Genomic DNA, 18,263 nt, shown 5'->3' with positions numbered 1-18,263 from the left:
AAGTGCTTCTAGACTGTATCATGAACATCCATGGAGCCGTAGGCAAGGCCAGTGGGCTCTGATTTGTTTCTAAAACGACACAATTAGGAGGAGGGTTCTTACTCTTTTGTTGAAGCTGCTGCACAGGCATCTCAAATAAGATCATTCTTCTGGAGCTTTCTGCTCTGCTCTCCTCTATTGTAGGTTTGGGGAGTAGCTTGTTTTAGTATCGGAGTTGCCTCCGTTTTTCTTACTGCTTTCGGTGAAAGGCTGTACAGTCTGAATCTTTGTGCTTTGTGGAGGTGAAGGCCAGGTAGCACCACATATATTTGTGGCTGTTTGTGTGGGCATTTTGAGATTTGCTAATGAGCAGTAGGTCATTTCGTGTCAGATTGGCTAAGTTTCCATCGGGCTGGTTCTTTGTTGTGGCAGTGCATATGGACTGTGTGTGTTTGGGGATCCCTGTTACCTATCTTGGATGGAGAGGGCTTTCCTCCTGTTTGCTGCCTCCTCTCTCCCCACAAGAAAAAAATAATCAGCTGGGGAACTGTTAACCTCCAGATTGAATTAGATGTATACAGAGGTTAGAGAGGGGCGTGGGTATGTGATCGTATTTCAAACTTTCCTTCCTTCTCCTTGTTTTTGTTGCTGCAGTTGGAATTCACCCTTCCCTTTTCCTGGGAACTGGTGTGAAGGAATTGCTGTCACCCAGAGCAAAGATCAATCTACTTGCCTCAAGGCCTTACCTCTCCAGGTTAGGACTTTGCCTGACTTCCACAGGCTACAGTTTGTTTATGAGCTTACATTACCTGAATCTTGTGGGGTAGGTCTGAGGGGTACCAGTATTAAGGGCAGTGGAAGTCTCAACTTAGACAGCTGGGATAGGGGAGGGAAGGAAGGAACAGAGTTACCACTACAGTTAACTCTTCCCCCCCACACACACCCTCCTTTCTTCCCTGTTTCCTCACCTGCCCAGCTGTGTAGTAGGTTAGCAGTACGTGTCTGTTCTTATTCTTATGAAAGTAGACTTTGTTCTCTGAAGACTGCTAATCATGCCCCATGGGGGTGTAATCAGTTATAAGGTATTTAATACAGTGCAGGCGGGAACAGGCTGCCTGGCCGGGCTGGCAGATTGCAACACTACAATTATAAAGGGCCCCTTTCCCCCACTCACCCGCCCACCAGTGGCAAGATGAGGGTACCTTGAAACAGTATTAAGTCTATGAAAAGTAAAGATGTAGTGGGGGAAGGGAGAGGAGAGGCTGAAGAGGCAGCTCCTATTCTGGGAAACAGGCAGACCTACATTCTGTGAGAGCTGCAGCCATTGCAGGTTGCACTGTTGAGACTTGTGGGGGTTTGGGTGCCGTCACCATCCAAGTGGATTGCACAGGGATGGCCTTTGGCAACGCGTAGAGCAACAGGGGCTTCCGTCCTCTCTGAAATGGGTTTTCTTGTGGTGGCTGGGGTTGGAGAGGTATGGAGTGGTTAGAAGGGGAGAAGCCCTTTCTTCTGTGTGCAGTGATTTAGACACCTAATCTGTCTGGGTGCTTTTGTAAATCCTGCCAGGCTTCTATTTATATCTCTGGATATGAATCTATTGGTAAATTTGGTCTTTCATGCCTCTTTCTTCCAAGTACTGGAGCTACTGCTGCAGCTTACCTTACTGGCTTAGAAGGGAATAGGTAGCCTGAGACCCTGCATTTTAAGGGGCATGGGAAAGTCTACTGGACCTTGTCTGGTCTGTTCTTGTTACTTAATATCATTCCCCTCAGTGAGGGCCTTGAAATGCACATGTGGGGTGTGGAACAGCTGGGCCACAGCCTTATAAACCATCCCTGCCTTGGCAGCTTGCTAGATACATCCGCACCTTTCTGGAACTTGTGGCTACAGTGACCTTTCCCCTTTAGGTTCCGGGAGGTTACAGTTTGTCAGCCCTTAGTTGGTGCTTTCTGAATTTCCTGACACTGCTTTGTGTCTGCTAGATTTGAGTTGGAAATATTCTCACAGCAGTGCTCTTGAGAGTGTTGTCTTTCCTGCTTGGTGCTGAGAGAGCACAGTGTCAGAGTTGGCCCTTAGCACTGGGCCATGGATTTGTAGGGTTTTTAAGAGTAGGATAGTGTCTAGTTATATTGCACAAAGTAAGTGCAGATTCAGAATGTGGCACGTTCACAATACAGACTTGAGAATTGTGTTGACAGTTTCACCTGCTGAGGCAGTGTCATCTTTTTCTAATCAGAGTAACTTCATATTTGGGAACTGTGACTTCTTTGGAAAGCTTTGGGATTTGTAGAAGTGCTGCATAAAGGAGGAGTAGTGGTTTTTTCTGACTAGAGCGTCAAGTTTGTTTGCAGCTCTAAAATGGTGAGGTTACCTGATGTCTTGGATTTTTGTACATTGAGTTTTTCTTCTCTTAATCGCCAAAGTGACTAGGTGTCAGTGCTGTATGGGGAGAATAATGTACAGTGAAGATCACATATGTGTCTTTGGGCAGTGGACACAGGTTTTGACAGAAGGATTTTGGGGTAATGAGGAAATGCCTGCATCTCAGAGAAGCTGCTTAAGGTAGAATGGTTTCCTGGGGATGGAAGAAGACCTGGATCCTTCCAAGCACCTCTAATGTCCAAAGTCAGCTTCTTATTCAGCTCTGCCCCCTCAGCTCAACAAGTCTCAATGTTACATTTGTCCCTTGTCCTATAGGAAAAGTCAGGGAAATTCCCTTCCCAGGCTACTGCACAGAGTTGTTCCTGTCCTGGACTGTGGCTACTTTCCAGCTCTGGTGGCCGCTCTCCTCCCTATGGCTTGCATACCCAATTGAGAGCTCTCCTGTCTGGCTCTGTTTCTCTTGCCCCGTGGCTCAAGAAGTCGCTTGGAGAACTTGGACTCTCTCACAAATGAGTTTGGGGCTGGGGCTGTTGTTGGGGTCCTGGCAGTGGACGTGCAGGACTCGTGGGGAGGGAGCGCTGCGGGTGTCAGAGGGGCGGGTGTGTGGGCTTGCTACTTGTTTTCCTTTGCTGCCTGGTGAGGAATGCAATGTGTTTGCCTTCCTTGGCCTGTGGTTGCAGCCACATTCCTGCAGTGGGAGTCAGCACGGCGGCGGGCGGCGTGCTGTTCATGCCCCGTGGCTACATGCTTTCAGCTCCACATCAAAGGTGTGTTTAGTGTGTAGCTTGTGCCATTCCTGGCCACACCTGGTGGCCTGCAGGCATGCAGGAGGTGGAGTCTAGCAGTGTTTGCAGATGGCATTCAGGGTTCAGACTTTTTGCTTGTGGAAAGGCTGGAGCTGAATCCATGCTAAACAACCCCAGGAATGCAGCGGGAGCGCTGAGCGGCACAGTCACTCCAGGGGCATGTCCTAGCAGCAATGTTTCCTTTATAGCTGCAGCAAAATAACTCATGCCTGCTCCTCCAAAGGAACTGACTGTTTGCTTGGGTGTGTTGTACGGTTTAATTTACACCGATAAGGCCAATTAAGGTTGGCTCATCCCCCCTGCAGCCTGTGTGCTCTTGACAATCAGTAGATGATTGAGTGACTTGTGCCATCAAGCTCTTCTCAGTACAAACTGTGCATGAGATGACTGCCTGGAGATGGAATGGCTCTGGGATTTTACCCGGGCAGGAGTGCTTCCCCCAGTCGGTGGGCAAATATTCTTATACCTCTGTGCTGCAGCTGAACTGCTCCAGCTTCCTCTGGAAAATCTTTCTTTTTTTGGCTGGAACCCCAAGAGCTGAGGACAGGAATCTTGGTGAAGGATGGCAGATCAGGACGCAGATGCATTATTTTGAGATCCTTGACGTGGTGTATGTGAGAAATGGCCTTATAGTTTTAGTTTTCTATGCCCCTATCATGCAAACCATCCTTGTCCTCTTTATACAAGTCTTTCCTTTGCCTGGTGCAGGGAAACATGATCCTTTTGGCAGTGTCAGTATGGGCAGCCCATAGGCAAGGCTTATGGAAACAACAGCAGACCATCTTCTGTGTTCTGGATAAGCCCTGGGCTGTTCATCACCCTGTTTGCTTCGATCTTTTGGACTTGCAGGCTCTCTTTTGGCAATGTCTAGTGGCCTGAAATTCTGTGATCTGTCAGTCATTTCCATATTAAAATGAGTCTTCTGCAGAAGACCTCCCTATTGCCATCCTTAGACAGTAGCAGGAATGAAAGAATTTGCTCTCAGAAGGGCTCTGGCTTTATAGCATAGCTTTTGCTTTTTAGGTGTCGGTACAGTCTCTGTGTGAGCTGCTGCAGAGCTCCCCTTACCAGACTGGTCCATGCCGTCCTCTCTCCAGAAGGATGTATCACTTTTCAAAGCAGAATCTCAATGATAGGTGATTAAGGGAACGTTACTTGTTGCAAGACTCTTAGCATTGTGAAACAGTTGGAAGTTATTCATATTGGGCTCTCTTCTCTTTTGATTTCATGTAAAGCATGCATTTTATTTTGAACTACTTACCACTGACTCCATATCTGACTATTAAGGCTTGGATTTTGACAAGAAAGTGGGTTGCCTGAATCTTCATTTTCCTTCATCTGTTCCGCAGTGCCAAACTGGACAGTATGCCCTGCGGCAACGGGAGGTGTAGCAAGATATGAGTAAGGCTAAAAATGGATTGTGTGGAACGTTACCGGTAGAACACTTAAGTGTGTATAATCATTGTAATCATTGGGTGTTTCAGCTTTGTCATACGATATGGGCATGGCTGCAAAGATGGTTGGATGTCTTGTTTAGGATTACATACTGCTTCTGCTGTCACCCTCCAACTGCCAGGAAAGGAATGAGGGAGTTGAAATGAAATGGATGTGACATTGGCCAAGAAGGAAGTAGGGGTGATTCTTGGCCTTTTTCCATCCTGTCAGTAAGTTTTAATGTGTTGTGGAGAGAAAGTTCCTTGTTTTAGCTTCCCTACTGGCCTTCAAGACAGTGTAGGAATCCCGATCTCTCTGCTCCTGTGTCCAGCCCCAAACACGTCTCTCCAGGCGATCTGTTCCTTTTGCTAGAGCTGTAGCCCTCCCAAGTAGCTAGATCTCCCCCCTGGTGGAACAGGCAGCAGAAGGCACAGCTGCGGCTGTACGGTAAAATCGGGAATTGGTCTCACCCTGGGGCACCTTGAGCCGGCAGCAAACGTGGTGGTTGTCCAGTTGAGACATTCCTTAGGCCAGAGTCACAGATCCTGTAGAGCTGAGCTCGTGCAGCGGCATGAAGCTGAAGGCGTGAGTGAACAGCTTGCTGTCGGTGCTGAGCAAACACCTTATCTTTGCAACATCTGCCTGGCCATAGGCTGGCATTCCTCCATGGTCTTTGCCCTTAGGTGAGCAGTGAGCTAGCACTGGGTTGTTGAGTCTGATAGTTGACCAAAAAAAAAAAAAGAAAAGGTACATGGAACGTGATGGCTTGCTTTCTTTAGGATATCTGGAGTTGATTATCGAGCCCCTTTGAGGATAGGTGACAGTCACTTGCAGCTTAACACTCTCTTATTCCCAGCTTGCTCTCTGAAGAGCTGCATAGAGTTTACTTAAGGGAGGGGGTCTACAGAGAAGGAACTCTTTGGCGGGAAAGAGCTTGTCTTTTTAGCTCTAGCTGAAGAACAGCACTGGTGCTAGCAATGATGACAGATGTAGAAGGATATAGTTGATGAGAGCTCTGACTCTGCCACAAGAGAGGCTGTGTCTGAGGGAAGAGCTGAAGCAACCCAGCTTGGTGTCAAGTGGGGCACCTGTGGTTATTGCTTCCCCCCCTTCCCCCACCAACGAAGGAGGGAGGTGAACCTAGGAGGTACAATACAGCATGTGCAGAAGGACAAGTGGTGCAGCCTGGTCACTGATGGTGACAGGCAGCTTCCTTGTGTAGGGCAGGGGGTGGAGGTGTGGGTCCCCTCTGCTGTGGATTGGGTCCTGCTGTTTAGAGGACTGACTGGAGCCCAGGTGAGTGGGGAAAGAGGAGCCATAGTCAGTTGCGTGCTTTACACAGATCATCAGGGAAAGATGGATGGGTGGATCTGTTTGTTTTTCCTAAGCTGGATTAAGCCATGTTACATTTCTGTGACTGAACTCTCAGAATAAAATCTCTCAGTAGCTCAGTGGTGCTGAAGACTGAGAATCATTAAAAACAAACAAACAAAAAAGCTTACAAAAAACTCCAACAAACACCCCAAAGGAGGCACACTGAGGCAGATTAACTATAGGGCCATACAGCAAAAAAGAGAGAAGATGCTGCAGGGTTACATGCTGCTTCAGGAGCCATGCTGCTCTATTGTTTAAAGAGTTGAGACAAGTTTTGTGCCTGTTCCTGCCCTTGGCTCAGGCTCTGAACCTGCTAGGCCCAAAGCATGTTTTTGGAAGCCATCTCCTTGTTCTACCATTGTGTCCCGTTGAGATGACTACTGCCAGTGTATAGGAGTGGGTGATCTAACACCCTGTATTGTGCCTGGGTGCAGGGGCTGAAGGCAATGGGAATAATGTGGTCTCCAGAGTAGGCAATGGCTGTGACTTGGGTTAAGTGAGAGGTGTCTGTACCTGGTAGGAATCCTGCTTTGCAAAGGAGTCAGTAGGAAAATCACTTGTAACCTCTGGGAAGGGAAAGGGGCAGGATATAATCAGCTTTGAGAAAACACTGTGATGACCCCCTTTCTCTTTCATCCCTCTGGCTGGATAGGTTTATTCCACTAACACCACTTCAGCTTCTCTCAGTGCTACACAGCTTTTCCTTGCCAGCTGATAACAAGCTATTGCTTATTGTAGGTATGCAAGGTTCAGGCAGCTTGTTTGAAGAACAGGCCACTGCTATCCTCACACTATGCTGGAGTCTCTAATTTTACTTCATTATACCAACTACTGTCTGTATTCAGTGCTATAGAGATCATAAAATGTTTCTGTGCCAGATCTTCTCTGATGAATAGCACAGAGGATGGCTCAAGTTTCCATGGCAATGCTTCTGAATGTGCTTCTATCACCAAAGAAAGAGGGACTTCTAGTTGATTAAGATTTGAGGGTTTTGTCTGAGAAAGGGGATGGTGGTGAAACTGCATGTTAGTTGTTTGCCTGCCTTTGGATAGTGCCTTTGCTGATATATAATCTGCAGAAAGGGGAAGCTGACATTTGGCTGATGGCAGAGACGAACTGTGTCGTGCAAACTACAGCTGGAGCCCTGTACATGCTTTACTGTTCAGCTACAGATGCAGCTGCACAATCGCCCAACAGTTAAGCCTGTACCATTCTCTGCCTCTCACATCTGACCATCTGCTAGGGAAAAGCTAATTACACCAAAACGATTCTTGCTGGGATTAAACCCCAGCAGCAGAAAAAAATGAGTATAGTACAAATATTGTTCTTCTACTACTGGATCAGGGTTGCTGCTTTATTTTTACTTATAAAGAACTGCAGGCTATTCAACTCAATTGCTGTCAGGTAGGTGTTCAGGTCATGTGCGGTTCCCTTGTCTTTTCTGTCCCAAATCACTCTTGCTTTAGGTGCAAGAAATGTCTTGCTGAATTTTTGTGCAGTTCCTTTCTTATGACAGCTGAGTCTGATTTTCTTTAACTTGCAACTTAATGCAAAAGCAGTGCACAAAACTGTTTTGTTTTTTTTTTTCTCCTAGTGCCTCCATTTCTTTACTTATGTAGTGGAAATCGTTCCTACCTCCTTCACTGCATATATTTATGCTGAGCATGAATCCTAGAGTTGGTGTGGGGTCACATAACCTTATAATTGCACAAGCTACCAGTGTGAATCTGAGACTCAGGACCAAAGAGTTTATTGCAAAAATGTGCCTGCAGCCCTTTGAGAGTTGAAGTTTAAATTTTGTAAAATAGAAAATGCGGAAGTGTGATTCCCTTAGCAACTCAACTCTTCTGTGTGCCTATAGTCCATGTTGCCATGTGATTGGGTTTCAAAACAGATCTTTCAGAAAAAAAAAAACAGCTTACCAACTCTGGTTATTTCAGGGCTGCTGATGGTACTCCACAGAAATGACAGCTTACCACGTTGTTCGGAGTTGTGGCACAATTTAGAAGGCCAGTGAGGGATTTAGTTCCCTGCAGGGGGCTCTGAGAGGATTCTTGCTGTTGTTCTTCTGTGCTGAACATGGAAAACTTGGACTGAAGTGGAAGTTAGTTCTCTACATGGTAACTCAGAGGCAGCAGTAGAAGGTGGCCCTGAGGAGAGGATGATGGTTGCATTGCTGGCAGGAGTGTGAGGAAGACTGTGGTAAGCTCAAAGAGACCAGAATGAAAAAGCAGGGAGAGATGAAAGAGTACCAAAAGAATGAAGACTAATCTAGTCTTGATATTCAAGAGGAAGAGTTCAAATAGTTTTGAATAAGGAATGGAAAAAACACCAGTAATTTTAGAATTGTTGACATTTAATTTTTAACAAGTACGTTTCCTGGGGAAATGCTGTAGGAACTGAGGAGATGAGCGGTGATTTTAGAGTGTGGATTTATAGCATGTTAGGTCTGTGATCCCAGACTTGGTTTGAGTATGTGCTTACCCCACAGTTAGAAGGAGAACTTCATTTTTTGGTGGAAGAGGGTCAATAGTAAGGCCATGCCTGGGGGCACTTAGACAACACCCCACCTTCCAGTTTGCTCAGATAAACTGACTGTGAGCCATACCCTTAGTAATGAGCAAGTAGGGAACATTGTCTGGGGGAAATGCCCCAGGTATGTTGGACATCAGCAAGCAAAAGCTGTGTGGGTGTTTGGAAAGCAGGGTACAGCACAAGTCAAGTATTTGTGATCACTCTTCCCACCTTGCTTGGGGAAAGCAGAGAAAATATTATGCTATACTGGTCTGAACACTGTTACGATGTTTATTTGACATAGGATTAATAAAACTTTCAAGACACATAAATGTCAATACCTTTAATACCTTAATATACCTTGTGAGGTGTAGTTAGCTTATTTTGATTCTGAGAGAGAGGTGTCACACTGTTGTGGTTTGGGTTTTTTGTGGGCTTTTTTGAAGGAAAAAACCAAAACCAAACACAAAACCCAGAAAAACATGCTTTGGAAGTAGAAAGGGGCATAAAAGGGTTAATTTCAATATCGGTAAGGATTTTACCATTGCAGGGAAATTGTACTGATTTAACTTAATCAGATTAGAAACAGCTGTGATTATATTAGTGCAGCATTCTTGTATAGGCATCCTTAATTTAGTTTGTGTCTTGTATCTATCTATTTAACTTGTTTCAATGTAAAGTGCTCTTAAACTGAATTAAGAACATTTGCCCAGGAGCGTTATACTCTTCTATGTTATTTTCTAAGTCAATTTAATTTAGTACAATGTATACGTAGACAAGACCTTGGGGAAAAAGCTGATCCTTTTTATTACTTGCTGAACAGTCTGTGATGTTTGTCTGCAGCCATGTGATCATGGAATGAAAGAGCCTGTTGTGGTCCACGTTGGTGGAGGATGGGCAAACTGATCATTGTGAGCATTTGTACAACTTGGTCATTCTTATCCATAGTGTTTGATTAAAGTAGATCACTCCTCCTTGTAAATTAGACTTTTTCCTGTCTAGAAGAGATGTGAGACCCCTGAAATGTTATTTTAAGTTTCCTTCTCCGCTGGCCAATAAAAGTGCCTGCAGACCTGGTTAGTGTGCTGTTTAGACAGCAAAAGCAACATCTTAAAACTTTCACAAATTTTTAATGTTCCAAAAGATTCAGATGGCTGAACAAGTTTGAGCTGGAGTTTTCTACAGCTAAGTAGAACTTGAAATAAATTTCACCCAATTTTGATTCTCTTTCCTGATTCTATCTCCCCCCAGTACGTGCTGCCTGCTGTATATGGTGACTTACATCCATACAAAACTTATGGCAGAGGAAGGAATACTGCAGATGTCAGTTCTCTTTCTGGTTGAAAAGGATAAACCTAGTCGATACCTCTTGTGTTTTCTGCTTGCGGGTAAAGGCTCTATGGGAACAAAACTGGCACGTGAATTACTCTGCGAGAGTGGTTGTAGTGATAACATTTCAGAATAAAGCTGGCTGCTGTAAACAGCCTGTTTGGTTTACATTTGCTTTTGTCAGCACCTGCAAGCATCCGGGCTGGACTTAACGCCTCCTCAGCATTGCAGATGCTCTGTAGGCTAGGTCACTGCAGCAACTTGTCCATCTGTCCTCTGTAAATAATGCAAATAATATGCCCTGCTCCATTGTCCTGCTGTGTAGATACTGCACAGTGTGTTAGCCATCTGTGCATCTCTGAGACTCGTAGACAGAGGGGATGTTTTGGAGAGCAGATTGAGGGAAGTATATACTTGAATGCTCCAGTAATGGAGTATTCTCTGGCATTTCTATGTCTCTGCTAGAGGGACAACTCGGTGACATTCAGTCCCTGGCACTGAAGAGCTGGAGGCTATAGTTTTCCCAGAACTTCTGAACCAAGGGCTGAAACAAGAGGAGTGCTGATATTAATTGCTGGGAGTTGTGTGAGCCTTAGGGAATACTTACAGGGGCTGAGAGTCTGCCTCTCAGTGGTTGAAAAATTCTAGCTGTTTCTATCTTGGCCTTATTAAATGCTTTTTGATTTTATGCTCTAGGAAGGTAATGTATGATTTTCCCCCTTTTCTTCCTCTCCTACACAGCGCAAGAGATGACAGAGGTCTGGAAGGGAATTCCTGCATGTTGATTTTCTACAGAAATCTACCTCTTTTACTTCTCTTCAAATGTTTACTTGTTGTAGCCGTTCCCTTGTTTGTGTTTGAGAAAGTTTAAGGCCATGACTCCCAAATTTATGTCATGTGATTTACCAGCTTTTTACCAGATATGTGTTGTTAGGGTATCAAGATTTACTTTTTCATTAAATATCTGAGCGATATACTCCAGAATTTCCCCATGGAAGATCTTACAAGAAAGAACACTGGTATGAAGACAGAGTGGGGAAAGAGATGAAACCCAGGGTGCAAAGATCAAGAGGCTCTGAAAGTTTGTAGCCTAAACTACCTTGTGAAGTTAAAAGGATCACTGAACAAACTAAAGAGATGAAGCTAACAGGATCACTGAACAAACTAAACAGGCTTCTGGTGTGTCAGCGTTTCTGAATGAGAAGTTGTCATTAGCCCTCGATGTAGCTGTCCTTGCTAAAGGTAACTTGGTAAATGACCTTTTGCTGAGCTGGTTCTTGTACAATTTCAGGTGTAGCCCCTAAAGATGTCTCTATGCTTTTTTATGCATTAGAAAGCTAACATTCATTTCCTGGTCCAAATCTCCCAAGGGTATTTTTATTCTCCATTAACATTCCTTCTTGGGGATTGAATTCGGGTCCTTTGCTTCCTGCCCTGTTCCTGTTCAGATGTTAATCAGCTGTTGCATTCTATTCCAGTTACGTATTAGCAATGTTAGTGTTTCTTGGGCAATGTTGACCTGTCCTGGCTTTTATGAAAGGGTTAGGAAAGCTAAGCTACTTAACACAGCCAAGAGTGGATTATAAAATGCATAGTTAAGGGTATGGAGTGCAGTTGAATTAGGGGGACTGAGATCTTTGGATTGTGGAAGGAGGGAACAGGACTGTAAGAGAAGTGTGATTCCAATAACTTTTAAGAGAATTCTGCATGGTGCAGTGGGTATGACAGATACATGATATGTCCTGTGGTATTTCCATTCAACAAGAACTATGTACAACTGGAGTCCAGGGATTTCATTTTCTTTGGAAATGTGTTAGGTGTTAAGTAGAGCTTGTTACATGGACTGTTGTTCAACAGCTAGCCTGATCCCTTTTTCTTGATAGCTCTTGGAATTGTTCCCACGCAGGCAACAGAGGTTTCTGCCTAACAGTCAAGGTTAATTGGTATGGAAAAGCAAGAATGAGCAATAATCCTTCTGAAACTCGATTTTAATCCAAGAGTCACTATAATGCTATTACTCAGATCTGAATCGTGAGCATTAACCTACAAGCAGAACTGTGATGTGAGTCTCTGCAGTAGGAGCTGTCATCCTTTACTTTTAAAATGAGCTTCAAAGAAGCCAGCAGCAAAATGGATCGGAACGTTCTTTTAATTGAGATGCCTTCTCTGAATGAAAAGATCTCTCTTGTTAAATGTTAAAGTGCCCTTTAATAACCTTACAGTCCGTTCCCATTGTACCTGGCACCAGCAACCTACAGGTGCTTTTTTTAACTTCACACAGCTTGCTTTTCTGTCCTGGACAGACATCCCTTGATGCAGTTATTGCATCATCCATCTCATGGATTAGTTGTCTTGGTCAGGCTTACCGCAGTAGCTTCTCACAAAGTCTGGCTTGAGACTTGTGAAAGCTAAGGTTACCTTTATCTGTAAGCACAGGAAGGTAGCTGGACAAGGCTCTCTTGCTTCTGCTTCTCCTGATGCTGGTGAGGAGACGTGAACTAAAGCAGGCTGTATAAAGTATTCTGTATTGGATATGCATGCAGAGTATAGGTTGGCCCACAGAGTGTGAAAACTCTGGGTTAACCATATTGATCAGATATGTGGCACAGGACATTTGGGTTTTTTTTACTTGGGTGTATTGCACTTGCAGGTTTTTGGAGTACACTGACTGTGATAGCCACTACAGAATCTTTCTGTAGTGTTGCATTAGAAACAAATACAATTGTGCTATGAAATTTATTTTCTCAGTCATACATGTTTAGCCATCTGAATAAAAAGCAAAGATAAAGAAATGCTGCTTTAAGAGGAATGCTTCCTTTAAGAGGAAAAGAGAAAAAGATGATACAGTGCCTGAAATAAGAAACGTTCTCTGGACCATAATCACCATATTTCTGTTGAGGAAGTGAAGCTGCTGCTTGTAAGGTCAGAAAAGGCAACAGAAGAGAAGCTGATGTCGAGGAAAATCCTGCAAGTCCTCTACCTCTTTGCAGAGAATGTTCACAGCTGCTGAAACAGCAACCAGGCAGAAGCTGTGTGCATCCTAAAACCAAAGTTAAGTATTAGCTACCTCAGGCCTCAAGGGATTTGCCAAATATCAGGAAGACAGTAGGTGCCTGCAAATGTTGCCTTCTAATTTTTTTTCTTATTCTTTCCCTTTTTGTCCAAAGCATTCCTTTTTGGACCTTTTTTCTCTGCTGTGAGACTCTTTCTTGTTACTGGAGACAAAATGATGCTCAGGGGTAGTGTTGTGGTTTTGTATGCATGCCAAGTGGCTGTTTATTCTGTACAGGGCCCACAGAACTGTCTCGAGCAAATCTGTGCTAGATGACATCTGTTTCTGTTGTGTGGCAAAGGTTTTTCCATTCTCAGATCACACAGAGAACATAGCTGCTCTGCAAGTGGATTTTACATTGAGGGATGCTTTCTGGTAAAAACAGCTGGAGTCAAGTTTGTATGCTGCCTCTGCAGCTGCACTCTGCCACTATGTCGTGGTTTAATCCCAGCTGGCAACTAAGTACCACACAGCTGCTTGCTCACTCTCCCCCCGCTCCCAGTGGGATGGGGAGGAGAACTGGAAAAAAAGTAAAACTTGTAGGTTGAGATTAGAACAGTTTAATAATTGAAAAAAAGTAAAATATAGTATTAGTTGTAATGGAGAAAGGGAGAGAGGAGTAAAACCCAAGAACAACAAGTGATGCACAGTGCAGTTGCTCACCATGCGCTGACCAATGCCCAGCCTGTCCCTGAGCAGTGATCAGCCCCTCCCAGCCAACTCCTCCCAGTTTATGTTCTGAGCATGACACCATATGGTATGGAATATTCCTTTGGCTAATTCAGGTCAGCTGTCCTGACTATGCTCCCTCCCAGCTTCTTGTGCACCTCCTCACTGGCAGAGCGTGAGAAACTGAAAAGTCCTTGAGTTAGTGTAAGCACCGCTTAGTAGCAACTAAAACATCAGTATGTTGTCAACATTATTCTCATCCCAAATCTGAAATGCAGCACTGTACCAGCTACCAGGAAGAAAATTAGCTTTATCCCAGCTGAAACGAGGACACACTGTCACTGCACTCCTTCACTGGGAAGAGGAAAGAGGCTGTGCATGTTTTGTCTTTGTGAGGGGGTGAAGGAATCCTCAGCTTTTTGCATTACCAAAGCAAAATGTTAAGTTTACACTGCAGTTTTCTGAGCCTTAGAGTGTACATGTGTGTCTGCCTGGAAGATGTGACTAATGCTCATTGGGTGATCACTGTGAGCCTTGTAGCCCTCAATGAGCCATTCCAGTGAAGCTGTAACTGCCAGTGAGTTTAGAAATCAGACTGGAACTACAGTAGGGAAGTAGTGGGTAAGCTGGAAGAGTAGAACTGGAGCTACTGCAGGCAATAGACTGCTAGGAAGAGGACTGTAAATGCTAAGTAGCATTACTGATGAGAGGTGGAAAAGACAGATAATAGGAACCAGAAGGTTGAATTTCATCTTGTATTACAGTGCTAATTAGAATAGCTGAAGAGCTGCCTCCTGCTGTAGCTCCAGGCTAAAATTGAACTTCTACAGGGTAGTCATAATGTGGACTTGACAGCAAGCTCCTTCAGAGAGAGGCTTGTGGATAGCACAATGAGCAGAACTGGTGCCTTCTTCTATTTATGGATATTACCTATATCCATTTCTGCTTTGGAGCACAAGGTCCATCTGTTCTGCAGAGAATATCTGCTCTACTTGTAACAGAGGTGTGGTGAATTGAACCACTCCAGGATTCTCTGTCTGTGGTAGCAAGGGATGCTCAGGTATTGTAGGCAAGGAGGTCTTTACTGTGCTGTTCTGTGCCAGGATATCTGGAGAACAAAAATAGATTGGTGTGGCAGAGTGATTGGAGCAGAATGACAAAGGCTGGATTCTTGGTGTTGGACAGGAATGTGTGTGGGGAAGCAGGGACCCCTAGAGACATCTAGAAAAAACAGCTGCCTTTCCAAGGTCAGTTACTGGTCTGCACAGGTATCCTGCTCAGTGGAGAGATGGCTAGAAGGCCTTTCCTTTCTGGGATACAGTGAAGATATGAGGCTTTTACCATGGAGGGACCTGGCATTAGATAGTGGCCTGATGGTGCAGCAGTTTGCTGTTGACTTGTGCCCTGGCACCTGGCCGTGGGTTGCTCTGCGCATGCCTGGTTGTTTTCATGTTTTGTGCTATAGGTGACTGACACCAAGTTTCCTTTCTCATGTTTCAGGAGCTGTTGGCCAGATGCTGCTGGATGCTGACAGGGGAAAGCTGATTTGGAGGCAAGCGACCAGAAATGTTTGGACACGTCGTGGTCGTCACTTTGCATCTGTAAGTCCTTGTTTGAGGGAAAGTTGCCTGGAGGCACTGTGAGTTTTTTAGTCTTTGGAAATTCTCAGATCATGAGGGTAGGTTTCAAATCCAGTTATATTTTCTGGGTAAGTCAGGATGAGATGGCAGGTAGCATAGTTGCTGCCTTTGGGGTAGGAATTGGGACAGTCCTGTTTTAGCCTGAGGAACTGTGTGCTGAGAGACAGGGAGGCCTTTGACGTGTTCGTTCTGAGCACAGCTGCAATGGAAACATGGGTGCAGCTGTTCCTGGAAGCCTCTGTTTATCTGCCAGCCCATGTGGCTGATGGTTATGCCTCGATGCTGCTGGGAGTTGGTGGAAAAGCAGATTCAAACTATGCTGGCCCGGTCCTTCCTGGAGGTTCCCGTTCTCCCTCTCTCTTTCTCCCCCCATACTTTACAGTTTGCCCCACAGAGCAGTTATGCTGCTGTGAAGCTGTTTTCCCCTGTGCTAGTTGAGACCCGACTATGGCATTATAGTAAGGAAAGGGGCCAGACAGCTTGTTGGGACAGGGCCAGCAACTTGGGCACCTCTTCAGTTTGTTTTGGCAAAGTTTGAGTTTGCGTGGTCCTGATTGCCTGCCTGTTCCATTCACCTTCAATCTGACTCTCCCTGTGCATGTACAACTGCTCCACACCCTGCGCTCCAGTCCCACCTCCCAGGGCTTGGTGCCATTGACAAGGGAAAAGTAGCACAGCAGAAGTGCATCAGGGAAAGGAGGGCTTTACTGCAGTCTCTTTCATCTCAGTGGCAGAGGGGTAGCCACAGAGCTACACTCTTGCAGCTGGCTCCCAGAGTAGCTCAATTCTCTTCCTGTATTGATGGGTACCTGTTGTGGCTTGATCCCAGCTGGCAACTCAGCACCACACAACTGTTCACTCACTTCTCACCCCTCAGTGGAATGTGGAGAGAATGAAGAAAAAAGTAAAATTTGTGGGTTGAGATACAGACAGTTCAATAGGACAGAAAAGGAAGGGATAATAATGAAAGAATTGGAATGCATAATGCAATTGCTCACCACCTGCTGACCAATGCCCAGCCAGTTCCCAAGCAGTGGCCCTTGCCAACTTTTCCCCTTGTTTATATACTGAGCATATGCTCAGTATGCTGACACCATATGCTATGGAATATCAATTTGGACAGTGGGGGTCAGCTGTCCTGGCTGTGTCCCCTCCCAGCTTATTGTGCCCCGCAGCCTACTCGCTGGTGGAGTGGCGTGAGAAGCTGAGCAATCCTTTCCTTACTGTAAACACTGCTTAGCAACATCTAAAACATCAGTGTGTTATCAACACTGTTCTCATCCCAAATCCGAAGCACAGCACTGTTTTAGCTACTAGGATGAAAAATAACTCTATCCCAAACAAAACCAGTACACTACCCAAAACCAGTACATATACCCAAAGCAGGGGCTTTGAACAGAGAAGAAGGTTGTTTCTGAACTTGTGTTGTGTCCCTGGTTGCCTGGATAAGATTTTACAGAAGCCTTTTAGCAGCAAGATAGAGTTTGACATGCTTGATGGAAGTCAGAGGGTAGCTTGCCTTCGTCTCTTGTGGAGGTGTGGGTTATCACAGCTGTAGGCATGAGGATGTAATGTTTTGGCTTAAATAAGAGCGTAATAATTGCCAGCTTAGTTGTGGGTGAGAAGTACCGACTTAAAAGGATGAGTGAGGTAATCGTTAGCATTACCAAACTTCTGTACTGACAGCTTCACAGTTAGCATCCCTCTGCAGTGGCGGGGAAGATTATCTGGGAGGGGGTCCCATTCTATAGGAGATTTGGTTAGTCCTTCCTGGAACCAAGTTTCCTTGAAGCTATTGCTTCATGAATTTTGAGTCTGTGTGGTCCCAGTTGCCTGAGTGCCTTGAACATGTCCTTGCCAGGTGCCTTTCCAGCTCTTGCTGGGCTATGTGGCCAACTATTCTAAGTTCATTTTCTTTACATTCAGAAGATCCGATGTGGGTTCGGGCAGGTACCTGGAGCGAGGTGGCCATCCAGTTGTCCTTGGTTATAAATATTCCCTATTCCTTACATATTTCAAAGTGTGGTTTTTTTGTGGTGGATGCTAAGCTTTTGTTTCTCTTCTTCAGGGCATCTGAGTGAGTGTCCCTGCTTCATGCGGCTTCAAATTTGAGCCCAGGCTGGTAAGTGCTCACATCCTTAAGAACTAGAGAAACGATTGTGATTTCAGCTTGGATACCTCCATGCACATTTGCTGTCCCTAGAGTGTCAGGAATTGACAGAAGGGTTCCCTAGTTCACCTCTTTGATGGTGAGGTGTTTACAAACCTGCTTCTAGTCAGGTTTTCAGCATTTCTCTTTGAAAGAAATGTCTTCCCAGCAAAGCAGAATATCTGTTTTGCTTGGGGATGCAGTGAAATGTGATTCAGTATGCTGGATGTGGTTTTTCTAAAGTATTAGAGACCTAATACTAAACTAATACTAAACCATGACAGGTAACCATCAGTACAAGAAGAGAATTGGGTTACTCTGGGAGCCAGCTGCAGGAGTGTAGCTCTGTGGCCACCCCTCTGCCACTGAGATGAAAGAGACTGCAGTAAAGCCCTCCTTTCCCTGATGCACTTCTGCTGTGCTACTTTTCCCTTGTCAATGGCATCTACCTGAGCCTTTTCAGCAGAAGGGACCTTGAGGGAATGACTGCAGCAAGGGGAAGTTTCCAGCATTTTTATGGGGGAGATGTACAGGTTAGTCCTAGGAAGTTGTTCGTGTTTGTGGAAAGGTGTGAGAAACTTTTGTGAGCTTGTATTTGTGGCAGGGTGAAGGACAGTGTGCCCATGTCTCTGTGAAGTGACTGTTACGGCTTGGAGCCAATCTGTGCTTGATGCACACCTCACACTTGCCAGTCCTCTCAGGGGGCTCAGTCTAAGTGTCAGCAAGTTGCAGCTAGGTGAGAGTGGTTAAGAATTGGAGAGAATTCTTGGGGCTCTATTAGTCTCTTAACCTGTAAAACTCCACTGTCCAAAACACAAAACAAGTGAAGCCTGATAGGTCACTGGCCCAGTGGTATCCATTGACTCCAGGTATGTGACTGGGAGTTGCATGGCCCTGCTTGTAGAAGAGGGGAGAGAGTGTGCTCTGAGTTGATG

At 45.2% G+C, this 18,263-nt stretch overlaps 1 protein-coding gene across 4 annotated transcripts in view; it reads left to right on the top strand.

The window, feature by feature from the left end:
• TJAP1 (tight junction associated protein 1) overlaps window positions 1-18,263 on the top strand; it is a 40,420-nt gene that overhangs the window by 7,956 nt on the left and 14,201 nt on the right. For all 4 annotated transcript variants that reach the window (XM_050315676.1, XM_050315673.1, XM_050315675.1 and 1 more), the window contains 2 exons: window positions 15,040-15,140; window positions 17,248-17,301. The gene's annotated coding sequence lies outside the window, so the exon portion shown is untranslated. The remainder of the gene's footprint in view (window positions 1-15,039; window positions 15,141-17,247; window positions 17,302-18,263) is intronic.

This window comes from Myiozetetes cayanensis, unplaced genomic scaffold (assembly GCF_022539395.1).
Source record: "Myiozetetes cayanensis isolate MyiCay16 unplaced genomic scaffold, myiCay2020 scf2-11, whole genome shotgun sequence".
Taxonomy (NCBI): Eukaryota; Metazoa; Chordata; class Aves; order Passeriformes; family Tyrannidae; genus Myiozetetes; species Myiozetetes cayanensis.
The sequence above is the reverse complement of the archived record's forward strand: the minus strand, read 5'-3'. Positions and strand labels throughout refer to the sequence as shown.